The sequence below is a fragment of the Molossus molossus genome, unplaced genomic scaffold (genome assembly GCF_014108415.1).
Source record: "Molossus molossus isolate mMolMol1 unplaced genomic scaffold, mMolMol1.p scaffold_m16_p_6, whole genome shotgun sequence".
NCBI classification, from domain to species: domain Eukaryota; kingdom Metazoa; phylum Chordata; class Mammalia; order Chiroptera; family Molossidae; genus Molossus; species Molossus molossus.
This window is the reverse complement of record NW_023425399.1, coordinates 81301258-81321690: the sequence shown is the minus strand read 5'-3', so window position 1 is coordinate 81321690 and position 20433 is coordinate 81301258. Positions and strand designations below refer to the sequence as shown.

Sequence of the window (20433 nt, the reverse complement as noted above, 5' to 3'; positions counted from 1 at the left end):
TGTTGATTTCCTTTTGTGTTTCTATGTAACTTTTGTGTGTGTGTGTGTTCCTTTCACTCTATGCTGGGCTAAGTTGCTGCAACAAGATCTCCCAAAATACATTGACTAAAGAAGTTAGTTTATTACAGGCTCATGTAACAGTTCAGAGGTACATACTCCAAGGCTATGGGAACAGATCTGCCATCTTCATCTATAGCCTCCATTTCAGTTCAAGTTTATCTCTCAGCCGAAGAAATAGAGAAAGGGACTAAGGGAGTATGTGGCCAATTTTTTTTTAAGGGTAAAACAGAAAAGTGTCAAATATAATTTCTGTTCATGTTCCATTGATAAAATTGGTAATTTGTACCGTAGCAAGGAATAAAAGACACTGGAAAACGTAGTACTATCCAAGGTAGCCATTGCCAGGTGGATCAAACCCTAACAATGAAACAAAGAACAGTGGACATTAGACCACATCCAGCATTCTGCCACATTCACCATTCAATGGGAATGAGACTAGTAAATGCTTGCTAGGTATATATATTAAACTAGATTCTTTGAAGTTTATGAAATGTTATGGCAATAAATTCTTGTAGGTGTCGCTTTGTTTGGCAAGAATTCCACTTTTAATATTAAGACATCAATGCTATTTTGGCCCAGATTAATCTACTATTAAAGAGTCACACAGTGAAAATCTCAGACATATTCCACAAATACAGTCGTCCCTCGCCACTTTGCACTTCGACTTTCGCAGCTTCACTTTATCACAGTTTTTTCAAATATACTCATTAAAAAGTTGATCGAGACAGTGAAAATGATACAGTGTGCGCTCGGTTGTCTGAGTCAATTATACACCTCTGTATTACAATTAAAAATAAAATTACTGTGTATTGGAGCGCCCCAGAAATCCTTCAAGGCCAGGTGCAACCGCTAGTCTGGACGGATTAACCACGATAAACGAGGGACGACTATAATATTGGATGAATGTTGGTTGTTCTCTACAATGAACTGAAGATCATAATGGATAATGAAAGTTTACAGAAATACTGAGTTCTTCTGGGCTACATTAATGAATTAATGAACACAGATTTAAGTTGTGTTCAATAGGTTTACACTGATCAGATATTTCTAAGGCCATGGAGAAGCCAGGTGCCGCCTTTTCCTGGCCGGTGCTCCTTCAGCCTCAGGTAAGCCAGCACGTCTGAGCAGAAAGCTCCCCCCCGTTTTTCACCACCTATTTGCTAATCGTATGAGCGAGGGCTCATTTCTAGAAAGTGTGGTCTCCGCAGAGTGTAGAAACCAGAAAGATTGTATAATTTTATAGAATCGATGTCAATTTATAGGTCATTTCATGCTGGTGGGAATTTTAGCATGTATTATAATATTTATTCGTATTTGAAAGAATTCAGAATGCCATTTTCACTGCCCAGTGCAAAATAGTATATTCTGGCCTCATTATGTCTTATACCAAAATGAATGCATGATTACAGTATTTGGCTTCTTTTAAAAGTCTAAGTTAAAAAGGCAACAAACAAGTTAAAAGTTGTCTTTTTCTTAATTTAGAACATTACTTTTATCCTACCTCTTAATTTTTTTCTGGCATTTGTACTATGCATTAGAAACTTAAGCAAAATTTGATTGTTACTTTCTTTTTGATCACTATATATTGTTATAACATAACATTTGGTTGTGAAAATTCTTTGGTGGAATTAATAATACAATGTTATAATCTATGGCTAATAAAAAATTAGATATTTGCCTCCTATGTTGACACTAGTGTACACACAAAAATATACCAATTGAAAAGAAAAAAAAATCTCCCTTAATTTCTGATTTCTTTAACATAAGTAGATGTGTGACCTTTGGAAAGTTATTTATTCTACTAAGTTTTATTTTTTCCTCTGTTCACTAGGGGTGAAAACACCTATCCTAATTATCTTAATGTATTACTTAGATAATCACCTTAAATAACATATATTTATTCATTGGCTTTAAATTTATATTAAATATTTACCGAATAAATATTATGGGCACTGTACTAATCAAGTTAAAAAGTTTTAACTTTCAGGTGTCTTTGCCATACTTACCACAACATGTTCCAAAAAATTTTAATTTTGATCCATGTGAATATCTATTATTGAAGAAAAAGTTATGGATTCAAATAAGTTTGGAAAAACAAGTTCCTTTAAATCAGTTTGTCTTAGAGCTTTTAATATATTCATGTGGATTGGGAGTCTCCAAGATAATATAGTAGGCGTAATTTTTCCTTTTTATATCAAAGGACTATTGTTCTTTAAATCCACCTTTAGGAAAATGTTGTTTTATCATGAACTCAAACTAATTTACATAAAACTATTTATTTTGCGAGAATCTTATAAGACGTGGAAGTAATTGAGGGTAAGAATTAAATGCCTGTATCTTTCAACCTAACCACATACAATAATCTACTTTCATTATTTAAATGTTTTTTTTTTTTCTAATTTAAAGTCTGATTTAAAAAATAATTACTTCATTTATTTTCTGTATTATTATTTTTCTCACAGAGTTTTTCTGTTGAGAATTTAAAACTAAAAGTGCATTTTTTGAGAAATTAATATTCTATACTTCCTTATCATAAATTTGCCAACATCTTTCCAAAATAATTAGAAGAAGAAGAAAGAGAGAAAAGTATGCATCATGTCGGAAGCTCTAAGGTCATAAAAATTGTAGAATCGTAGCTATAAAAAACTGAATCATGGGGATCTCAAGAAAAAGTACAGAACAATATTTTATTTGGCCACAGATTCAATTCTCTGAGGCAAATATGAAATTTCAAGTAGGGAAGCTCTACATGCATTGCTATACAAAGGCTTATGTCCTTCAACATTATGCCAAGGACACAGAGTACACCTGGAGAATACAATGACACTGAAGCCAGCCATACCTGCTAGGTGCCTATTCCTGCACTGAGCTGACAAAGACCCAGTGCAGTGGGTCAGTAAATAAAAATCGCAACAAGGAAATAAAAGTAACTATTATGTGTTCTGGAATGAGACAGCTATAATCTTTCAAAAAGTAGACAGAAAGTGATCTAACAATTTTTGTTGAATGCCAAAGGGACTTTCCACACAATCCTATAAATTGGCCAACACTTCTAATGTGCTGTTACCACAAAACCAAATTTCTGCCAACATGGTGAAACATTGTTCTCTGTAAACTTCCTTAAAATTTGTTTTTTGTTTTTGTTTTTTCTTTCTTCTTTGTATTTGGCTCTCTTTATTTATTTTTAATAATTTGTTTTTGTTACAGATGTTTCTCCTTTTCCCCCCATTGACGCCTTCCTCCCGATCCCCCCCCACCCCATCCCCAATATGGTTTAAATTTTTTTTTTTCCTTTATTGATTTGAGAGAGAGAGGAAATGAGAGGGAGAGGGAGATAGAAACATCAATGAGAGAAAACATCAATTGGCCACCCCCTGCATGCCCCCCACTGGGGATTGGGTCCACAACCATGTGTTCTGACCAAGAATCAAACCGGTGACCTCTTGGTGCATGAGTCAATGCTCAACCACTGAGCCACACTGGAAGGACCCCAGCATTGTTTTCTACTGTTGTCTGTTTCCATTTTTAGTTCTTAGATGCAAAGGGTTGGGTTAATTACATCCCTCATTATTATTCATATTTAAAACATCTCTTTTATCTCGAGACATGTATGTATTTTGCATGTAAGCACACTCGTATATAATAGGTTAACATTCGTTTATTGCTTTATATCTTTTTATCTCTATTTTCCAGTTACAATCTTCTTAGCTTTCACAGGCAAATATTCTAATGTATTTGATATGTTTTATTAAATTTGTATGTACCCTTTTAAAGTAATTTGACTCACTTTTTATGTTTTTAATTTATTTAACATTGTGTGAGAGACCTTACTCTGTACTTCTTTTTTTAAAATCACCTCTAAGTTTTTCAGATCCAAGCATGAATTCCTTTTCACTATTACATGGCACTCCACAGAGTAACCATTAGCTTTTGCGAGGTTGTATACACACACACACACACACACACACACACCCCATCACATAAATTCTAGTGACTTATATAAGCCAAACTTTAATTCTTATTTACATCACATGTTGTCTATGTCTCTGCTCTGCATTCCCTTCACACTGGGATCTATATGAAGTAAGAGTCCTTGTCCACAATAGAGCCATTCTCTGACAGAAGGAGAGAGACACAGAAGACCCATGCCATATTTCTTAAAACTTCTGCTTAGAAAGGCTACATATCATTTTCACTCATACTTCAACAGTCAAGGTAAGTCACATTTCCAATGTGACAAGAATTGGGTTTGAAATCCAATTTTTCCACAGGATGGGCCCAATGAGGAGGATCTTATAAGGAGTACACTGAATATCTTAACAATAATACTGGGCCACACATGCTATGTACTTGCCACAGTATCCATTTCCTCATACTAGCATTAGTTTGTGTCTAACCCTCCACTTTCTCGAATGGCAGTTTGATCAATATCCCCTACTTATCCCGTAAGTACCAAACAAACATTTCTTCAGATTATAAACTCAGAAGTGGAATTACTGAATTATAAACAAATACTGAAATTGAGTAAAAACTGAGATTATTCTGCAAGCAATCTCAAAACTCTATACTTTCTACATCAGTACACAAAAGCATCTGATTTTCTCCATGACAACGACCACTAGTCATTATCCAACTTTACACATTTTGAAAAACTGATGGATAATAAATAATAGTTCATTGATTTCCTGGGTATTTTTCTTATTTTCAGTGATTTTAAGTACCTACTCTTATAGCTATTTCTTTCTTATGTTTTTAAGTTCTTTTGCTCATCATTTACCAACGCCTCCATAGATAATTTTATTGTTTCTCTAGGTTTTATCCTTGGGACTTTTTGTTTCATCACTGAATACCCATTGAGGCTCTCATCTCACTCCTACCTCTTCAACAGCCACTTATATAAAAATAGATCTTGCATTTCTTTATTTCACTACCAACTGTTATTTATCTCCTCACTCTTAGTCTATTGAATGCTAATAGGTCATCTAATAGGTTTCCCATAGCTCTCTGGTTATAATCTGTCCTGATTGTACCACTTCTATTTGATGACAGAGGACTGATGTACACACCCAACTTTATGGGTTGGTGGGTGAGATAACACCATATTTTACAGTGAGCAGCTCCGGTAACTTGATGGCCCATGGTTCAACATTTAGATTCTGCTAAGGCCCAGTAGCAAACCAAATGCAGTTTCAAAAATAGAGTAGTTATCCAAAGAGAATGGTAGGGCTTTGCTACAAAATTCTAAGGGCTCGTGCTGTGATTCATGCACAGGGCCTGCCAAAGGCTCTAAACAGCATCTCTATCTGACATTGACCCTTCAGCACCATTGGATCTGCTGGATCACCTAGCTTAAATGGCAGAACAGCTTGCATAGCAGCCTAGACCTGTTACAGGTCACTTTCTTTGCGGGGGGGTTTCACTCAAAACTGGTAGTTTTAGAGGTCACTAGGTAAATAAGGCATCCAAATGAGGAATATGTTGTCTCAAAAATCCAAAGAGACCCCTTAAGCATTGTGCCTCTTTTTCATTATAGGCTGGAACAGATGCAACAAATTATTCTTTACCTTAGAGAGGATATCTTGACATGCCCCACACCACTGGACCCCTAGAAATCTTATGGAGGTATAAGGCTCTTGAGTTTTATCAGTTTTATTTCCCACTCTCAACACATAAATATCTTACCAATAAGTTTAGAGTAGTTACTACTTCTTAGCTAAGTCCAATGCAATGGGCCAGTGTAATATCTCATGGAAGGGAAAGGCAAGATTCCTATGAACTAGCCCTGAGCAGGTTTGTTCAGTGGTTAGTGCATGGGACCGTGGACTGAAGGGCCATAGGTTCAATTCCTGGACAAGAGCATCTGCCTAGGTTGCAGGATCGATTCCTGGTCCTGGGACCATGTGGGAGGCAACCAATAGATATGTCTCTCTCACACTGAGGTTTCTCTCTCTCCCTTCCTCCCTTCCACTCTATCTAAAAATTAATGAAAAAATTTTCTTGGGTGAGGATTAACCAAAAAAATAAAGATTCCCATGAACTGTATTTTGAAATAGGACTGGAGAACTGATGTTGTGGACTGAATTTTGTTCCCTTTAAACCTATGTTGAAGCCCTAATCTCCAAAATGGTTGTAATTAGAGATAGGGTGGGGCCCTTATTCAATAGGACTAGTGTTCTTTTAAGAAAAGAGAGATATGAGAGTTGGACATGCACCAGGGAAAGATCATGTGAGAACATTTGCAAGCCAAGGGGAGAAGTCCTAAGAGTGACCAAACTTGCTGACTCCTTGACTTCCAGCCTCTAGAACTGTGAGAAAAGAAATTTTCATTGTTTAAGGCATGCAGTCTGTGTGATTTTTTTTTTTTAAATTTCAGCCCTAGCAGACTGATACATTTGATATACACCTGAGGAAGGACAGTGAAGGCATATTGCTAGCAGATATCCGAAAACTAATGCTTCTGGTGTTCTTTATTAACAAGGAATGGCAAAAAAAAAAAAAAAAAAAAGGATTTGCCAGGTCAATAGCTGCATATCAGTTATCAAGGAATGTCTAAATTTCCACAAATAACAAAACCACATCTGGTACAACAATTGGAGTCACCACCTTGTTAAACTTGTGATAATTCTCTGTCATTCTCGAAGGTCCACCTCTATTCCTCACAAGTTGAATAGACAACTGCTTAAATGACGATGTGATTGGAATGACCACCTCTGCATCTTTTAAGTCTTTCCTGGTGGCACTGATGTTTGCAATCCCTTCATGAATGAAGTATTGCTCTTGGTTTACTATTTTCCAAGGTAGAGGCAGTTCTGATGAATTCTACTTGCCGTTTTTCAACACAGTAGTCCTCATTCCACAGGTAATGGAGCCAATGTGGGGATTCTGCCAGCAGTTGAGTATATCTAACCCAATTGTTTATTTTGGAGCTTGGGAAATAAACACAGGGTGTGGTTGGGGACCCACTGAACCCACTGTGAAGCACACCTAAGCTAAAATGTTATTGATACCTGACCATCATAAGCCCCTCCGCAGACTGGTAAACCACAGTGACATGGTGGGTCTCCTGGAATTAGTTGTCAGTTCAGAGCCACTGTCTAGAAGTTTCTGAAATATTTGATTATTTTCTTTTCCTCAACGCACAGTTACTCTTGTAAAAAGACAGGTTCTTTTGGGGAAGGCTGGGAGAAAAATTAACAGTGTAAATTTTTGTCAGCATACCAAGGGATTTTCACAAAGGGAGCTGGTATCCCCTTCATTCAAGGTGTTCCAGGACTATAAATTGGTTTATGTTTAAGAATGGATTGACAGGGACATGACTCTCTCTTTTTATAACTCAGGTTAGACTTTTAATAACTTAACCTAAAGCTTTTCTACTTATACAGATCAAGTAAAGATTTAGTAGATTTTTCTATCTATTTCACTGCTAGGAACAACCTGATCAAACAGCCAAGTCCCTAGGTCTGCCCTAGTCATAGACTTTGATTGCTGCTTTGACTCTGTTGTCCATTAAGATAACTACATCCATTTTGACTTTAGCAGTTGAGTGCTGCCACTTGGCCCGATACCCTCGATCCAATTACTACTCCCATTGCACTTAAGTTTCTCAATTCAGTGACCACAATTCTCACTGTAAGATCTGGCCTACAGAGAAGAGCCATTGTAGAATTCTGAAAAATGATTAAATTTATTTCTTACAGTCATGGTGAAAGGCGTGCCTTCTGAATTCTTTCAGGTAGGTCTTAAATGACAAATCTACTCACAATTCAATCTCCCTACATCTTTGTATCCCTTTCACTACAGTATATCAAGGGAGGTCTGGCATTTTAAACTTATTTTACTGTGAGCTACCTTTTGGTCCATGTTTCAGCCAACCAACCCCTTCTAATCCTATTAGAGTCCTTTCTAATTCCTTGAGCTGCAACATTAAATGTAGAATCTCTGCTTAGTGGGTCCATATCAGTAAATTTAGGCTGATCTATCTTTATATTTCTTCCACCATTATTTTACTTCCTTAATATTTATTTCCATACTGATTCTCTGAATTTCTTTCTATATTAACTAGAAAATTAAAGTCATAATTTTGGAGAGTAGCACACTTCCTTATGGGTCACACTTTGTACCCCACTTGAGGGCTTGCTAGGACTTGAATCTAGTTATAGGTATGTAGCAAAAAGGAATAATGAGGATGAGTCCTGAGAAGAATTAGCAATGTTTTGCAAGGCAACTGTTTAAGGGGATGCCATTAGAGTTTTTTTAGGCAACGCAAGATTAATTCCCCCAGATGGGGTGGTGAGGCTCTTTCTACTGGCACCTCAAAATTCAGGGGCTCGATGTCCCCAGTTTTATCATGTTCTCACACATCCCATTTCCCATTTTGAGGATTCCATTTCTTTCCAATCAGTGCTTTTACTTGATAAAAGTAGATACCCTGTGAGGCTAAGAATTCAATTTGTGTTGCAATTCAGCCATTAACAGGTTGAGACTTTGGATTTGTTTTTCTGCAATCTCAGCCTATGGCTCCAGGTGACAAGGTCTCTTTCAGGGCACACGTGAAAGCTTAAGGTAATTTATGTGGTACATGAGCAAGGAATTCTAATCCCTGAGTTCATTCTTTTTGTTACCACATTGCCCACCAACATAAGGAGCAACAGCCAATCTCATGTTCTTTGTCAGAAGTATCATATACACTGTAACCTAGATCCTTGCTTCCTGTACATGTTTGATTAGGAGCAAACAATGGGGATATTGTGTTCATCTTTATTGACAGAGCATACCATGGACTGTCAGTGCTCTATTTACTAATGGAAATAGAGTCATCAGTATCTTTACATCTAATCAGATTAGACAACCATTCTAGAAATCCCAGAATCAATTCAGAAAAGTCATCCCTAAAATTTTGTTCCTGTAGAACCAATCTCTATATCAAAATCTGCATTAGTCAGTGTTCTCCAGAGAAACAGAAACAACACAATGTGTGTATATATATACAAAAGGATTTATTATCAGGTATTGGCTTACATGATTACAAAGGCTGGCAGATTCAAAATCTGCAGGGTGGGTTGGTAGGTTGGAGACCCAGGAGAGCCAATACTCCAGTTTGTAGGAAGGCTGGCAAGCTGCTATGAGAATCTGGAAGAGCTGATGTTGCATATAAAATCCAAAAACAATCTTCTACAGAATCTTCTCTTGCTCAGGGAAGTCCAGTCTTTTGTTCTATTCAAACATTCAATCGATTGACTAAGGACCACCCATGTTATAGAGGTCAATTTGCTTTCCTCAAAGTCCACCAGTTAAAATGGAGAGATCATGACCTTAGATTTGGTGATGAATTCATAGATGTGACATCAAAAATATAAGCAACAAAAGAAAACAAATCAACTAGACATCATCAAATTTAGTAATTTTTGTGCTTCAAAGGGCTCCATTAAAAGATATCCCACAAAATGGCAAAAATTAGTTTCAAATCATATATCTGATATGGCACTTATATCAAGAATATATATCAGCCTCTTGCAAATCAATAAAAAGACAACCTAATTTTAAAATGAGCAAAGGATCTAAATCAACATTTCTCCAAAGAATGTACATACAAATGACCAGTATGTACATCGAAAGATGCTTGTTATCGTTAGTGATCAGGAATATGTAAACTAAAACACCAATGAGATACTACTTCACACTCAGTAGATGACTAGAATCACAAAGACAGAAAATAACAAGTGTTGGTGAGACTATGGAAAGTTGAAACCCTCGTACAGTGCTGGTGGATATATAAAGTGTTTCAGCCTGTTTGAAAAAGAGTCTGTCACTAAACATAGTTACCATATGATCTAGCAATTCTACAACTAGGTGTTTATCCAAGAAAAATAAATACATAGGTTGATACAAAAAAAATCCCAAAAAACATGTACACAAATGAACATAGTAGCATTCTTGATAATAGTCAAAATGTGAAAACAAAGGAAATGTCTATCAATTGATGAACAGATAAATAAAATACACCATGCTACCACATGGATGAATCTTGAAAACATTATACTCAGTGAAAGAAACTAGTCAAAGGACCACATATTAAATGATTCCATTTATATAAAATGTCAATAATAAGCAAATCTATGTAGGGAGAAAATAGATTACTGGTTAGTTAGGGCTGTAGAGAGAGAAATAACAGTTAAGGGATATTGGATTTCATTCTGAAATAATGAAAATAGTCTAAATTTGATTCTGGTGACAGATACAAACTCTTATATACTAAAGGCTATTTCATTGAACTATAAACCTTAAATAGGTGAAGTATATGAAATGTGGATTATATCTGGGTAAAGTTGTTTAAAATACTTATAAAAATACATCTAAGTTCTAACGAGAAATCACAAAGAAGATTTGAAAATGTTTTGAACTTGATGTAAATGAGATACAAAATGTTTTATATGTATTATATATTTGTATATGTATAATATATATCATTTGTGAATTATAGTTAAACCAGGTTTTAGAGGAGATATCATACCTTACTTACATTAGATAAAAAGAAAGGTTCAAAATCAAAATCTATGTTTCCAATTAAAAAGATAAAAAGAGTCCAGCCAGTGCAACTCAGTGATTGAGCATCGACCCATGCACCAAGAGGTCACTGGTTCAATTCCTGGTCAGGGCACATGCCCAGGTTGTGGGCCTGATCCCCAGTGAGGGCCATGCAGGAGGCGGCCATTTGATGTTCTCTCTCATCAATGTTTCTATCTCTCTCTCCCTCTCCCTTCCTCTCTCTAAAATCAATAAGGAAAAAAAAAAAAAAAGGATAAAAAGAGAAGTGAAAATTAAATTCAAACTTATATAAGAAGAAAATAATTTTGTAAAAATGAAGTCAGTGAAATAGAAAATGGACAACTATGAGTAAAACCAAAATATTTTATAAAATTACAATTGATTAACCTCTAGCTGGACAGATCAACAAAAAGATAAAACATAAATTACCAATATCAAAATTAAAGAGGGGACATTGCTACAGATTATAAAGACAGCAAAATGTAGATGAAGAAATATGATAAACAACTCTATGCCAATAAATTCACTAGCTTAGATGTAATGAAAAATTTTGAAATTCTAAAATTATCAGATTAACTGACTCAAAAATAAATAAAAAATCTGGATCTCCCTATGTCTATTAAACAATAGTATAATAAAGTATTTATTAAAAACCATCCCACAACAAAAACTTTAAGCCAACATGACAGCACTCACAATTTATGTGAAATATTTAAAGAAAAAATTATGTCTTACACGTCTTTCAGTAAACAGAAGAAGAGAGAAGAAACACCCTCCAACTGATTTTATGAGGAAAGAATTACTACGGTACCAAATTGGACACAGACAAGACAGAAAATAAATGAATATAAATCATTTATGCATAGTTATAGAATTTTTTAAATTTAGGAAACTAAATCCAACAATATGTAAAAAAAATAATATAGCCAGATTAAAGTTGGGCTTTTCCTATAAATGTAAGATTTAATATTTTTAAAAATTGATAAAAACTTAACAGAATAATAGAGGAAAATATATAATTATTTCAGTAGATGCAGAAAGGTATTTGACACAGTTTAAAATGCAGTCATGATAAAAGTTCTCCACAAAACTAAAATAGAAGCTTCCTCAACCTGATAAGTTATCTAGAATTTATATAGAATTGCAAAGTAGCCAGATATAATAGAATATATACTGTATGAATTCATTTTTCATGAAGTTGTTGACCAGCAAAAAGTTATCTAGGGAAATACAATCAAAAGTACCTTCTTGGGTTACCGGAATATACTAGGTGAGGACTCCCTGTATTGGTGGGAGTGTTCTATATCTTGTTTGTGGTGTTGTTTACAAGATGTATGCGTTTGTCAAAGTTTACTGAGTTTTTCACTTAAGACCTGTGCCTTTCACTGTACATAAGCTTTACATCAATAATTTAAAAAGTTATAATAATACGAAGGATGTGTCTAAGCATAACTTGGTGAGAGATTTGGTATGTAGACAAAGCTGAAATAAATATGGGAAGCATGAGAAATGAGTGAGAAACATTAAATGAGCAAAAGGGTCATAAGAATAAAAGCTTTGGTGAAACAGAAAAATCAGGCACTGCTTGTGAAGTTTTTTTCTAGCCTAAGCTGAAATTTGGGGATTATATTAAACAGACAAAGGGGCATGCCCTGGTCAAGGAAGGGATCACTCATCATTGGATTGTGGGAAATTTAGGTTATTAAAGAAACCTGAGAAGGAAACCCATTTGGATACCAGTACCAGGTTATTTGAACACATTAAAGGCCTGTGTACATGTAATGGCCAGTGGCACCAGGAGGGGTAAATCATGGAGAGTTCTTTTTCTCAGTCACACAGCATCATTTTTATTCCAAGAGCCACAATTTCTCCTCCTGTGCAAGTTTGATCGCTGTCCACGCGTTTGCTTGAGCTATGTGAGAAACTAATTCCCAGTACCTGCTGACTTGAGACTAAGTGCAAGTTTAGGAAAGGTTTTCAAGTTGTCAATTTCCCCTGCTACGCTCTGTGGAGGACTGGTGGCCTAGGCATCATAACCTCACTCAGTGATCTGCCTGAAGTGCACAGTTTCTCCAGGGGGTGGTGCAGCAAGGTGCAAAAAGTCCATTTAGACACTCATGTTCCTAAAAGATCACAGTCAGCGCTATTTGATTTTTATGGACCCAGTGGGAGAGTACAGAGGATAATGTTCAGGAGTACTTTGCATTTAAATGATTCCTTTATTCAAAGCGATTTACAAATGTTATATCATTAAACAAGGTTCCCTTTGAGATACATTAGAGGTAAATACAAAATTATAATGCCTTTTCCACAGTGGGACAATATTAGGTGGTTCAGGAAGAAAGGCCTAAAGAATGTCATTCAAGAATAGTGCACAATAATCAATATATCACAATAATAACATCTTACATAATTCGAGTTCTGCCTCTCTCACTAGCTCTAGAATTTTCTAATAACTGCTTAATCTTTGAAACTGCTTGCCTTTATCTCACAAATGGGACAAGTAACAGCTTCCTTTCTAATTAAGTTATTATGAGCATCAAAATAAGAAAATATATATGGAAATAGACAGATAAAAAGTGTAAGAATGAATGAAGGAAGGACCATTTCTCGTTTATCTTCATCCTACTGGCTCAGGACTTTGTAGAGAGGAGGTCTTCAATACGTATTGTGTTACTGTTGCTAGCTAATGAAGTATCGGGAATTTCAAGACACATAACATTAAGCTTTAACGTTGAACTGTATTTTTTAATATTTAAAGATTGCCCAGCCAGTGTGATTCAGTGGTTGAGTGTCAACCCATGCACCAAGAGGTCGCCAGTTCAATTCCTGGTCAGGGCACATGCCTAGGTTGTGGACCAAATCCCCAGTGGGGGGGCATGCAGGAGGCAGCCAATGTTCTCTCTCATCGATGTTTCTATCTCTCTCTCTCCCTCTCCCTTCCTCTCTCTTTAAAATCAATAAAGAAAAAAAAAAGATGTATAAAGGTCACTCACTTTGTTTTAACATTAAGGACACTAAGTACTAGTGCATTTATCTGGATAGTTAATAACAGGTTGAAATTAGACACTAGAAGATCTAGGGATTTACACTTAGTGGTTTTATAACTATGGTTATAAAGGATTCTGATTTAGTTTAAAGCAAGCTTTAAAAATATTTGAGTCATGTAACAAAATTTCAAAAAAAAGGGGAAGTATCAGAGTAGTTTAAAACCAAACCTGCAAAATAAAATCAAATACCAAAACGAGTAGACAGACATTCTCGTTTTGAAGAAAAAAAAATTATATATAAATGTGACAGGATAGTTATTACTTTTTAAACCAAACAAATTTAGTTGCAGAAGTCTACAAAGGACCTGTTGAAAGATTAAAATTCATCGGCATTATGATTATAGAAACAAGGTAACATTATTCAGTAAAATTTTCTTAGACCAACTAATTTGGAATTTTGATAATGTGTACAGTGCTTAGGCCAAATACAACTTTATAGTCTGTTTAAAAAAGAGAGGTTGCATTAAAAAAATACATGAGCTATAGGGGCTGTGGCACCTATTCACAGATAATGTGCTTAGAAATGCCATTGTTTATAAGAGCCTTAAAAGCACTAATTTAAATGCTTCACTTATGTTCCTTGCTAATTACCTGTTGCCTATGAAGGTAGAATTTTGGTAGCATATTTCAAGCTAAGCACTTATGGCAGAAAAAATATAATAAAAATTCATTCAAATATTTTTAACATTTAAAAATCGGCCCACTTGTGCTTACAAATTACTGAGAATTAGCCACTCAGCTAGCTGAACAAAGGCAAAAGAAGATGAAGGAGAAACCAAATCTTACAGATTTTAGTGGCAAAATAATTGTCCATCAAACTCCATTAGAACTTTGAGCAGGGGTTAGGAAGGGGAAAGGGAGGAATTCTTGCCGGCCATCAGAATTAGAGATGTCCACAGCATAACTCAGGAATTGTAAATTTGACTTTGAAATCCTTGATGAAAAGGCAGTGTAGAAAACATAATTATTAGTACGGTGTTTAATGTTTTAATTGGATGCGTTTTGCTGTGCTGTGGCAAAGTAATTTTTGAAGTTGATTGCATTTTTGCCTGCCTTTCTATTCTTTGAAGCTCAGTCAAATTTAGTCAGAGAGAAAAGGGAGGTAGATCACATAAATGAAGGAAAAAGCTAATGATTTAAGAATATGTAGTTTTCCCTCACAGGAAATATCACTTTCAGGTTTCTCATTTGGGGGCAGCATCTATTCTTTTGTAGAGAGGAGAATATGGTATTAGGCAGCAAATTATTATGGTGTTGGGTATTTAAGAAAATTTATTTGTTGTAGTCCATTATCCTGGCATCTGTTCTGTAGAATTCTGTACAATTCTCTACTGGCTTTGATTGTAAAGACCTTTAATTATTGATAACATTTATTTGTTAAGTGTAGTTCTCTTTGTGTTTATATAAGCCCAATTGTTGGTTATTTCTTAAAAAGCAAAAAAGTACAATATCATTGAGTTCTAATTTATTTTATTATAATTTAATATTGATAAGTATGGAAAGTATAGAATATCTCCTTTGAAAACAAAATTTTTATGAATATATTATTTTAGTTAGCTTAGTAATTTTTTTAATACATAAGACCAAAATATAGTCATTAAAGACTTACCAGTTTTCTTTTAGCCATGTAGATTGTTCTTTGCAAATTACTTAAGGGAAAAAAATATGTACTTTCAATTCATGTGAAGTTCCTTTGATCATCACGTACATAAACAGGCTGTTTTCCTCTCCTTGGAGTCCTTCTTGAATATGATTTCTTTCATCAAGCCGTTTATCTCATCTCTGTGAACATCAAGGTAGTTTGCTTCAGAACTTCAAACAGGCATTTCCTACACATTTACAGGAAATACATTAAACACTATAAATGGCAAACTTCCTCTCAACTTCCCAGCAAGTCAGAGAGGAGACATTTTATGTCGTACCCCAAATGGTAGGAGGCACATCCTACCTACATTGTAGTCATAATATTCTAGACAAACACCAAGCATTCCCTTCCCTTGAAGGCAAAAAAATAACTAAAATAAAATAAAGTAAGGGAAATTTGTATGCTGATGAGGTGAGCTAGCTTGATAGAACACGAGGAGCAACTCAAGAAAGATGACTGAAGAGAAGGTCATTTAACGGAATGCTTTAACACTGAATGTCCATTACAATAAGAAAGTGTACAGTAGAAAATTCAGTGAAATGGGTCTGGATGTTAGACATAATATTAGTTTAGCTTGAGAGGGTCAATGAGAATTTGTCTGTTCTTATTTGACCAAGCCAGCTCAAACTTGCCTGAATTCTCTAAGTTGTTCTTGGCTCAGCAACTTTATGACTCTTGACACTGTGCGAAATGCATTTGTTCAGGTCTTTGAAAGTTGACCGATTTCTTGCTGAATGAACCAGTCATCCAGCTGTGAAGCCAATTTTCCTAGCTTCAGAAATTAAAGAATTTTTTAATTGACTCTAAACTAGAATCTAAACTGGAGCAATGACATTGTCATGTCCTGATACTTAGATTGTTAAATTGATAATCTTATTGAGGAAATTTTCTTCAGAAAACATTTTTATTAAAGCTGAATGGAAATAGCATAGACTCTATGTCAAGATGTAAACATTATAATATGTATATTTTTTATTTTGAATTTTAGGAAGACTTATGAAACTCATCAATAATTTTGACAATTGACAATACCTTTCCCTTGTTCAGGATGTATGCTTTTTCAAAATGCTTTAATATCATAGTCAGTCATTCAATGGGCAATTACCTACCTAAGCAAGTCTCCACAGGATAGAAACAATGGCTAAGAACACTCGCACACTGTTGTGCACCACAAAAATAAAAATTGGTGTAGCCATTATGAAAAACAGTACAGAGGTTCCTCAAAAAATTAAAAATAGAACTACCATATGATCTAGCAATCCCACTTTGAGGTATATTCAAAGGAAATAAAATTAGTATTTCAAAGAGATGTTTTCGCTCTAGGTTCACTGAATGATTATTCACATTAGCCAAGATATAAAACAAACTAAGTGTTGTGAACACATAAATGGTTAAAGAAAATATATGTATATATGTGTATATATTTTATATATACACATAAATAGTACATATATTATATTTGTACATATTATATATTAGATATACATATCATGTATATATACATATACATATTATTCAGTCTTAAAAAATAAAGAAGGAAATCTTATTTGTGACAACAAGGATGAAATGGAAGGACATTATGTTAATTGGAATAAACCAGACACAGAAAGACAAATACTAAAGACTTCACTATTATATGGCATCTGAAATATCAAAATTTTATAAGCAGAGAGTAGCTTGGTTGTTGCCAGGGTCTGGGAGGAAGAGTAAATGGGGATATTTGGTTATAAAGAACAAAGTTTCAGTTATATAGGATGAACATTTTCTGAAGAGCTAATGTACGGCATGGTGACAATAGCTGATAATACAGTATAACATACTTGAGATTTACTCAAAGAGTAAATCTTAAGTGTTCTTACCACACACATAAAAATGTGGCTATGTGAGGTGATGGATATGTTAAGTAGCTTGACTGTGGTAATCATTTCACGATGTATATGCATATCAAAACATCATATTGTACACCTAAATATATGCAACATTTGTTAAGTATTCCTCAATAAAGCTGTAAAAAAAAAAAAAAAAAGATGAGCCTTGGCCAGTTTGGCTCAGCGGTTGGAGCTTCAGCAAGCGGTCCCTGCTAAGAGCACGTAACTCTGTTGCAGTTTGTCCCGGGCCCTGGTTGGGGTCGTGTGGTTGGCAACCACTCGATGTGTCTCTCTCACATTGATGTTTCTCTCTTCCTCTCTTTCTCCCTCCAGCTCTATCTGAAGATAAATGCAAAAAATGTCCTCAGGTGAGGATAAAAAATAAAAAAAAGATGACTACAGCATTGTTCCTGGCCACTATACAATCATACTCTTATTAGATAGATAGCTAGTTGGCTAAAATCTCTTATTCAGAAGAGGCACTATTTTCATAATAGAGGATTACTTTAAAAAGTGTTATTAGAGATAAGAGATAGATTTTTTTTTTTTTTTTTTGATTCATGAACTGGGAATACCTCATAAAGAAGATTGCATTTGACATGTCTTAAATGATAAATAGACTTTATATATGTAGATATTGGAGACGGAGGCAATGGAAACACTTTTAAATAAAAAAAAAAAATGAGTATCTAAATTACATGTGAGTACCTGTGGTGAATGAAGAATGGCTATCATGGGCACATATATTGTCAAGGGACATTCTCATGTGTATTTTTGGCACTAGAGAAGCAGAGCAGCATAGTGGCTAAGATCTCAGGGTCTGATGGCAGAGGACCTACTTCAAATCTGTGTTCAGCACTACTAATAGCATAGCCTTGGGCTAGTTACTTAACTTGGTAAGCTTCAGTTTCCATAGTTACAAAATAGTGGGCCTCATAAAACCTGGTTATTATTCAAAAAGTAGATGAAATAATGCAGTAGAGAGTTTTCATGGCACCCAGAACACAAATAAATTTAATAGTTTTTATCCAATTAATTACCTGAAAATTACTTTGACAGAATGTTCGCTGTCTTCTTTTTATTTTTTAATTCTTTTTAAAACCTATGAACTCCAAATAGCAAAATGTCATTATAATTACCTGGTGCAATATCATCTAGAACTCATATATACTAATTTTTAATCTATAGATGTTCCCACCATGATAATTTGCTACTGTGCAATATTGTATTTTCTATCTTCTAAAATTATGAACAGTTAAGCTCCTGAATGGCGGGTGAGCTCACAGCCGGCTTCTCCTTTTCCTCATCTTGTGCTTCACCATCCATCGCATGCTGGGTGCCGCTCTGCTCTCGCAGCTGCGCCTGCGCCGTAGCCACAGCCCCGAGCCAGCCCTCCAGGCCTCCTGCACCCTGCCCGGCCCGGCCTCGCTGTGGCTCTCCAGTCAGTTCGCTGCTACTCCCATGGCTCACATGAGACAGATGAGGAGCTTGATGCTCTCTGGGTGACATACTTCAACAAGCCAGATATTAATGCCTGGGAATTGCGTAAAGGGATGAACACTGTTGTTGGCTGTGATCTGGTTCCAGAGCCCAAAATCATTGATGCTGCTTTGCGGGCATGCAGACGGTGAAATGATTTTGCTAGTGCTGTTCGCATCCTAGAGGTTGTTAAGGACAAAGCAGGACCTCATAAGGAAATCTACCCTTATGTCATCCAGGAACTTAGACCAACTTTAAATGAACTGGGAATCTCCACTCCAGAGGAACTGGGCCTTGACAAAGTATAAACCCCAGCAATAGGCTTCCCAAGGATTTACTGATAATGCTACTTGAGGGTAAACCATCACCTGGAAATACTGATTATAACAGATTACCTTATTTGAACAAGTTTTCCTTTATTGAGTACCAAACCATGTAACGGTAACTTGAACTTAAATAAAAAGGAAATGAGTTTGAACTGAAAAATATTAAAAATAAATAAATAAATAATAAAATTATGAATAGTTGTGATACCTACAAGTCTTTATTTAAAATAATCCATCTTCATGGAACAACCACCTCTACAAAGGGTTGTGCTTTTCCTCTCTTAGCAGAAAGACCTTATGTAGAAAAAGCATTCAGACTTTTGCTAGAGGAAAGAGCACTTGTTCTTTCTTTGGAAACTTTAAAATTTAGAAAGCTAAGGGACAGATTAGAATCTGAAGAATGAGTTTATGAATTCTTTTTATACCTATCTGAAAATGATATATTTTATTAGCTATTTTTGCACATATCATGGGAGATACTCATTCATACATCTTTTCATTTATTTATTAATTTATCTTAAAAATGCATGCTAAGCATTTATTATATTCATAGAAGAATATCACAGCCCAGTGTGAGAGACATAAATAAGTATATAATTACAGTAAGACATACTAGGTTCTATTTGTTAAAGAAATTAATGTGTGTTGGGGATATGATCAAATAATTAAAGCAAAAAATCTTGTCTGTATACCCTAATTTTTATTGTATTTATTAAAATTTGAGGTTACTGCTGAAGATATTTTATCTCAGGCAAAGCTTAATTTTGACTCCCCTACACTGAAGACAATAAGGCCTAATTGCCTCCAGTTCTACAGGCAACTTTGTACTCACTTTCCTTCTTCCTTTTACTCCTTTCCATTCAAGTAAGTTATTAAACTCTACATCTCTTTTTAAAAATTTTTTAAATTGATTTTAGAGGGAGAAGAAGAGAGAGGGAGAGAGAGAGAGAAACATTGATGAGCGAGAACATCAATTGGTCACCTCATGCATGCCCCCCACTGGGGATCAGGCCCACAACCTGGGCATATGCCCTGACCAGGAATCAAACCGGCGATCTCTTGGTTCATGGTTCAAAACTCAACCACTGAGCCACACTGGCTGGGCTGTAAAACCTTTCTAGGAATACTTGGTACATTTATTTTTAGTAAAATGGGAAACCATTAAAGAGTTTGGAGTAGAGAAATGAAATAATTCTTATAGTGAAAAAGGACAACTCTGGTGTCATACTGAGATAGACAACAGGGTTCCAAACGTAAAGGCAGGGAGGAAAATTAGCTTTTTCCAGTAACCAGGTGAGATGATGGTGACCTGAATAAACAGAATGCTACTCCCCTCGTGTGGATGGAAACAGTGTTCAATATGAGCTTCATCTACCAACATTTTGACCTTTACTTGATATTGCCTTGAGAGCATTTTTCATCCTAGATGTTAGATTTCTGGCCACCAAATAATGATTTCC

The 20433-nt window shown here is 35.3% G+C and overlaps 1 pseudogene; it reads left to right on the top strand.

Annotated features, from left to right (window-relative positions):
* The first annotated feature begins 1115 nt into the window (after positions 1-1115).
* Positions 1116-18999, top strand: LOC118619256 (annotated as a pseudogene).
* The last annotated feature ends 1434 nt before the right edge of the window (positions 19000-20433 follow it).